The sequence below is a fragment of the Chiloscyllium plagiosum genome, chromosome 30 (assembly GCF_004010195.1).
Source record: "Chiloscyllium plagiosum isolate BGI_BamShark_2017 chromosome 30, ASM401019v2, whole genome shotgun sequence".
Classification (NCBI taxonomy): Eukaryota; Metazoa; Chordata; class Chondrichthyes; order Orectolobiformes; family Hemiscylliidae; genus Chiloscyllium; species Chiloscyllium plagiosum.
In genome coordinates, this window is record NC_057739.1 from 37627760 (window position 1) to 37633195 (window position 5436).

Consider the following 5436-nt stretch of genomic DNA (forward strand, 5'->3'; position numbering starts at 1 on the left):
GGATGGATTTTGGGAGAGTGTCCTACACAATGGGGAGGGGAGGGTGCCCGGGAGCATTAACCCCCAACTTCCCCACCCCTTCCCCAGGCCGCTCCACCCCCCACCCCCCCAGTCCACACGCCACTCTCTGCGCGCAGGTGGACCAGGAAGCTTCAGAGATCTTCACTATTCTCCGGTCCCAGATGAAAACCAGATTGTGTAGCAGTTTAAACATCGCAGGTAAACTGCATTGACCAGAGGGATATAACTCTGAACATGCTCCAATTTATTCGCTCCCTCCGAGGCACGTTAAAGCCGTGTTTTGTTTTCCATACACTCAGCATGATCCTGGTTCTGCACTGCACACGACAATCCTTTAATGAACAAAGTAACGTATAGTTTACCAACTACAACAGAAAATCAGAGAATACTGTCGGGACCCAGCGCCTGTGGAGAGAGAGAGAGAGAGAGAAACAGAGTGAAGGGGAACTGTAGTTCAAAAGACGACTCAAAACTTCTCTTTTCACAGATGCTGCCGGACCTGCTGATTTCAGACTCAGACAGCCGGAGAGTTTAGTTGGTGAACTTGCCCGTCAGGATACTGCCTAGATGTGCGCGATGAGGTAACCCCCTCCTTAACCCCTTCCCCAAATTACAAACTGAGCGAAGGTTTTGGAGTTGAGGTCAGAGTCCTCACCCGAGAAAGGGTGTCACAGTGGCTCAGTGACAACGGGGCAGCGCTCAGAAAGCTGGTGATTTCAAATTAACGCGTTGGACTATAACCTGGTGTCCTGTGACTTTGTCACAGCGCCAGGGACCCGGGTTCGATTCTACCCTCGGGTGACTGTCTGGGTGGAATTGGCACATTCCCCTCCAGGGGTTTCCTCTGGGTGCTCCTGTTTCCTCCCACAGCCCAAAGCTATGTCGGTTAGGGTGGATTGGTCATGGGAAATGCAGGGTCTACAGGGATCCTTTCCGGAGGACCGGTGCAGACTCGATGGGGCCGAGTGGCCTCGTTCCGCACGGTAGGGATTAATTCTTTGGAACCTCGGGGATTCACTCAGGGTCTGTACTGAGGGACAAGATCGAGTTGGTGGGAGTGGAGTTTGGATCTTTTAGATGTGACACTAATTCAGGAGCCCACCTGGGGTTAGGGGTTGGAGAGAATGGCTAATACCATATTACCTTCTATCTTGAGATTCTCGCAAACACCCTCCACCGCCTCTCTGTCCCCAGACCCATTAACGAATTGTTGGTGAGACCTGTGACCGAACCCCCTACTGACTCAGTGCGGCTGAGATCCCCCCCCCCCCCCCCTTCAATTCTGCTGAAATAAGGTTAGATGTGTGCAGCACACGCGCAATGGGAATACACTGGCTGCTGCTGGACAGCAATCCGAAGCCATAGACCTTTGGAAGGTAAGACTGCACACCTGGAACCCTGGCATCTCCTGCCCCAGGTTCTGCTCCCTCTACCCGCCTTATCATTCAAGATTGGGGATCAACGCCTCTTCTCTGCCATCGTCACCCTCTTGGTAACTCGTATAACCGATTTAAATCGACTCATCGAATTTTGGGGTACATTTCAATAACTATTGTATAGTTTTCACCGAATAACTTCACCCTCTCTCAGATGCCTACCCATTAATGCCTACTCCCCGAGCGTTGGGCAGAATCTGAAAGGTAATTCTTTTTTTGAACTCGAGTGTTTGCAAATGTGCGTTTTTGTTTGCAGTCTGCGGATATTTCCAGTTTCTAACAATTTAAACCTCCAGTATTTGATTGCTTTCGTAATCTCCTTCAAACTAACCGAGTCCGAATTTCAAATATTTTGCTGAAAACAAAAGGGTCAACGTTGTGTTTCCATCACAAGGAAGTTGTCGCGGAGGGAGAAATGGACAGTATCTTTGAAAGCCCTTTTCAAAAAGGATGGACAAATTTCCACTTTGTTTTCACTCTCGCTTTTAAAATTTCAGAAGGACCCATCAGGTCAGAAGAAATCAGGCTAAATTTTGCATAATTATATCTTAGCTTGTGTGTGTTTGAAAGTGATTTGAATATAAACTGAAGGAAAGTAATTAACTCTTTTGTAACTTCGGACATGAAACCAAGCTGGGAGAGACAGTGAGATTAGTGCCCTCTCACTGATACACCCACGATGCAAAGGAACTCACTACTGGGTTTAAGATTTTTTGTACATCTACTGTAGGTGAAGCATAAATGTTCGATACTGACTGGGAAAACCCGAAGAGGGTGAGGTAATTATTGCTTTCACGTACTATCTAATAACAATAGAAATCATGTTATTAGATTCACAGAAAAGGTTGTGAGTTTTAGGTAAATAGTGTTTTAGGCAAATTTGGGGATAGGTTATAATTGAGAGTAAGACCAACCATTGATAGAAAATGGTTCACCTGTTTCCCAAAAGATTAAATCACTTTTTAAAAATTATTTTTTTCTGCATGTGCTCATAGGTTTATTTAATGTTTGAAATATTTATGGTTAGTTAATATTGTGATAGTTAATTATTGAAAGGGAATAGTAATTTTCCAGAATAAAGTTAATTTCTGTAGAATTACAAACATGTATTGGCACATCCCTGATGTTGGCACATCCCTGATGTTGGCACATCCCTGATGTTGGCACACTCCTGATGTTGGCACACTCCTGATGTTGGCACACCCCTGGCATTGGCACACTCCTGGTGTTGGCACACTCCTGGCGTTGGCACACTCCTGGCATTGGCACACTGGACACCCCGACTCTGAAATGCTGTCAGGCTGGATGCATTTTACCTCAATCTTTCCTTTAACAGGTCTTTGGAATCAAATGCGTCCAAACTCACTTGTGGTCCTCAATCTCCAGTGCTGTCAAGTCCAGGGAGCCTGCCTAGCACTACCAAAGCTCCATATTTGTCTTGAGTTCAAGGGCAATCATGGGCTGGCCACAAATGTTAATCTTGCCAGTGATGTTCATGTCCAAAAATGAAAGGATTATTTGATAATAACCAAGGCTGCCAATTTACAATTTTCATAGAGTAATGTAGAATCACCAAAATCAGTCACAAAATTCCTGCAAAAGTCTGAGATGAGCATGAATTAAAAACAGAATTTATTTGGGACTCTTCATCAATAGTTCCCACAATAAATTGTGCATTAAATGTCCATTGTTACAAACTACCATCTCCAAGTTGCATTTATATAATCATTTATACAATCATGCATAAAGGGCACTTTAGAGGTGTGTCATGGAACAGAATCTTTCTTATAACAAGCCTGAAATGAGAAATTGTTGACAGATGATCAAAAGATTGCTCCAATAGATAATGTTACAGGAGTATCTTAGATAAGGAAAGAGAGATGTAGGGATGATTATATTTTGGGGGGGAATTTGAGAACTTGGGGCCAAGGCACCTGAATGCATGGTCATTAATATTGAAAATTAGGAATGCCCAATTTGTCAGAACTGGCTGAGTGCAGGGGCCTAATGGTAGGGTTTGGTACATTTTGACGCAGCCATTTTGGCGCTGGTGTTTTGGCATGGCCGTTTGGCGCCAGCCCATTTGGTGACGGACCTTTTGGCGCTAAGAACATTTCTCTATGTCTTTGACAAAACAAGCAAAGTTGACAGCGACTTGAAATTTTGGCGTTGTGAGCAAAAAAATTCAGTGCAAAGCATGGCTCCATTCTAAAGCTGGAGAGGTGGTGAGGGAGCTGAATAGCCATTCGCATGAAGCTTCTGCTGCACAATTAGAGGTTACACTTGCGAAAACTAAAATAAAAAAGAGAGCAGAGGAGACTCTTGAGTCACTGACTGTAGTTGTTAATGAATGTTTGACAGGCATATCCCAAGCTAGTCTAGCCGTCATTCCTAATATGTCTGCTTTGAGGAAAATAATACGCAGAAAGTGTATTATTTCAGTGATGAATGCCCCCACCAATCCAACTGACTTGCAACAATTATTTGTGTCAGAATGCTACAGAATATATGTCCCTCAACCAGGTGTGGAAGAAAATTTTTTGCTGTGTGATAGCGGACCACGTCCCGGCCGGATATGAATCTTCGGAAGACAGAGCTGGCTCCAACACTTAGTGACATCTTCATCAGAGAACATTAAACGGGGAAGACCACACAAACAATCATGCAAATGCAGCCCACTGTTGATTATAATACAAACTTAGCATGCAACATCCACCATATGGAAATTAATAGATGACCTGTGTAAATTGGATGTTATTGAGTACTTGAGGAGCCTTGCTCATAATTACTAAATGAACTAAATAAAGCTTCGTTACAGTTTTTAGTGATTAACAGATTTGATGTTTTTACTTTTCAGTTAAGTTACAGTTTTAAAACTTTTTAAAGTTCTACCTTTGAATGATGATGAATCAATCAACATTTTTTTCCGAGCACCAAAACGTCCGTTGCCAAATGGGCTGGCGCCATATCAGCTGGTGCCCCAAATGGCCGTGCCAAAATGCCGGCACCCAAACGGCTGCGCCCAATCATCCCATTCCGCTAATGATACTGTAGGGCTGAAGGAGTTATAGGGTGAGGCCATGGAGAAATAGAGTCATAGAGTCATAGAGATGTACAGCATGGAAACAAACCCTTCGGTCCAACCCGTCCATGCCGACCAGATATCCCAACCAATCTAGTCCCACCTGCCAGCACTCGGCCCATATCCCTCCAAACCCTTCCTATTCATATACCCGTCCAAATGCCTCTTAAATGTTGCAATTGTACCAGCCTCCACCACATCCTCTGGCAGCTCATTCCATATACGTAACACCCTCTGCGTGGAAAAGTTGCCCCTTAGGTCTCTTTTATATCTTTCCCCTCTCACCCTAAACCTATGCACTCTAGTTCTGGACTTCCCGACCCCAGGGAAAAGACTTTGTCTATTTATCATATCCATGCCCCTCATAATTTTGTAAACCTCTATAAGGTCACCCCTCAGCCTCAGACGCTCCCGAGAAAACAGCCCCAGCCTGTCCAGCCTCTCCCTGTAGCTCAAATCTTCCAACCCTGGCAACATCCTTGTAAATCTTGTAATGACAAGGATGAGATCTTTAAAACTGAGACATTGCTGAACTGGGAGCTAATCTAGGTCAATGAACACAGTGGAGTGGGTGAGCAGATTTGGTATTTGTTAGGACACTGGCAGAAAAGTTTTGAATGGCCTCAACTCACCATGAACAATGCCATGGGTGACCCAATATTATATAATAATTAATTGTACAGGTTACAGAATTGTATGACTATGACATGGCTATATCTAGCTAATGTTTTACAAATCTTAAATTTGTATCCATTCCATTCTTTTCCATGATAAATCATTATGTCTGTGTTTATAATGTCAATTCATTAGACAATATTGTTAGATTTTATTTCTAGCTTTCTAGTAGCGGAACACCAGTGCTGAGCTACATGAAAAGTTGCATAGCCCATTTGTCAG

The 5436-nt window shown here is 43.8% G+C and overlaps 1 long non-coding RNA gene across 1 annotated transcript; it reads left to right on the forward strand.

Moving 5' to 3' along the window:
• Positions 1–119: 119 nt before the first annotated feature.
• LOC122564666 lies at positions 120–4609 on the forward strand. The gene is made up of 3 exons (XR_006315961.1): positions 120–219; positions 509–602; positions 3951–4609. It is a non-coding gene; the product is annotated as an uncharacterized LOC122564666 (long non-coding RNA).
• The last annotated feature ends 827 nt before the right edge of the window (positions 4610–5436 follow it).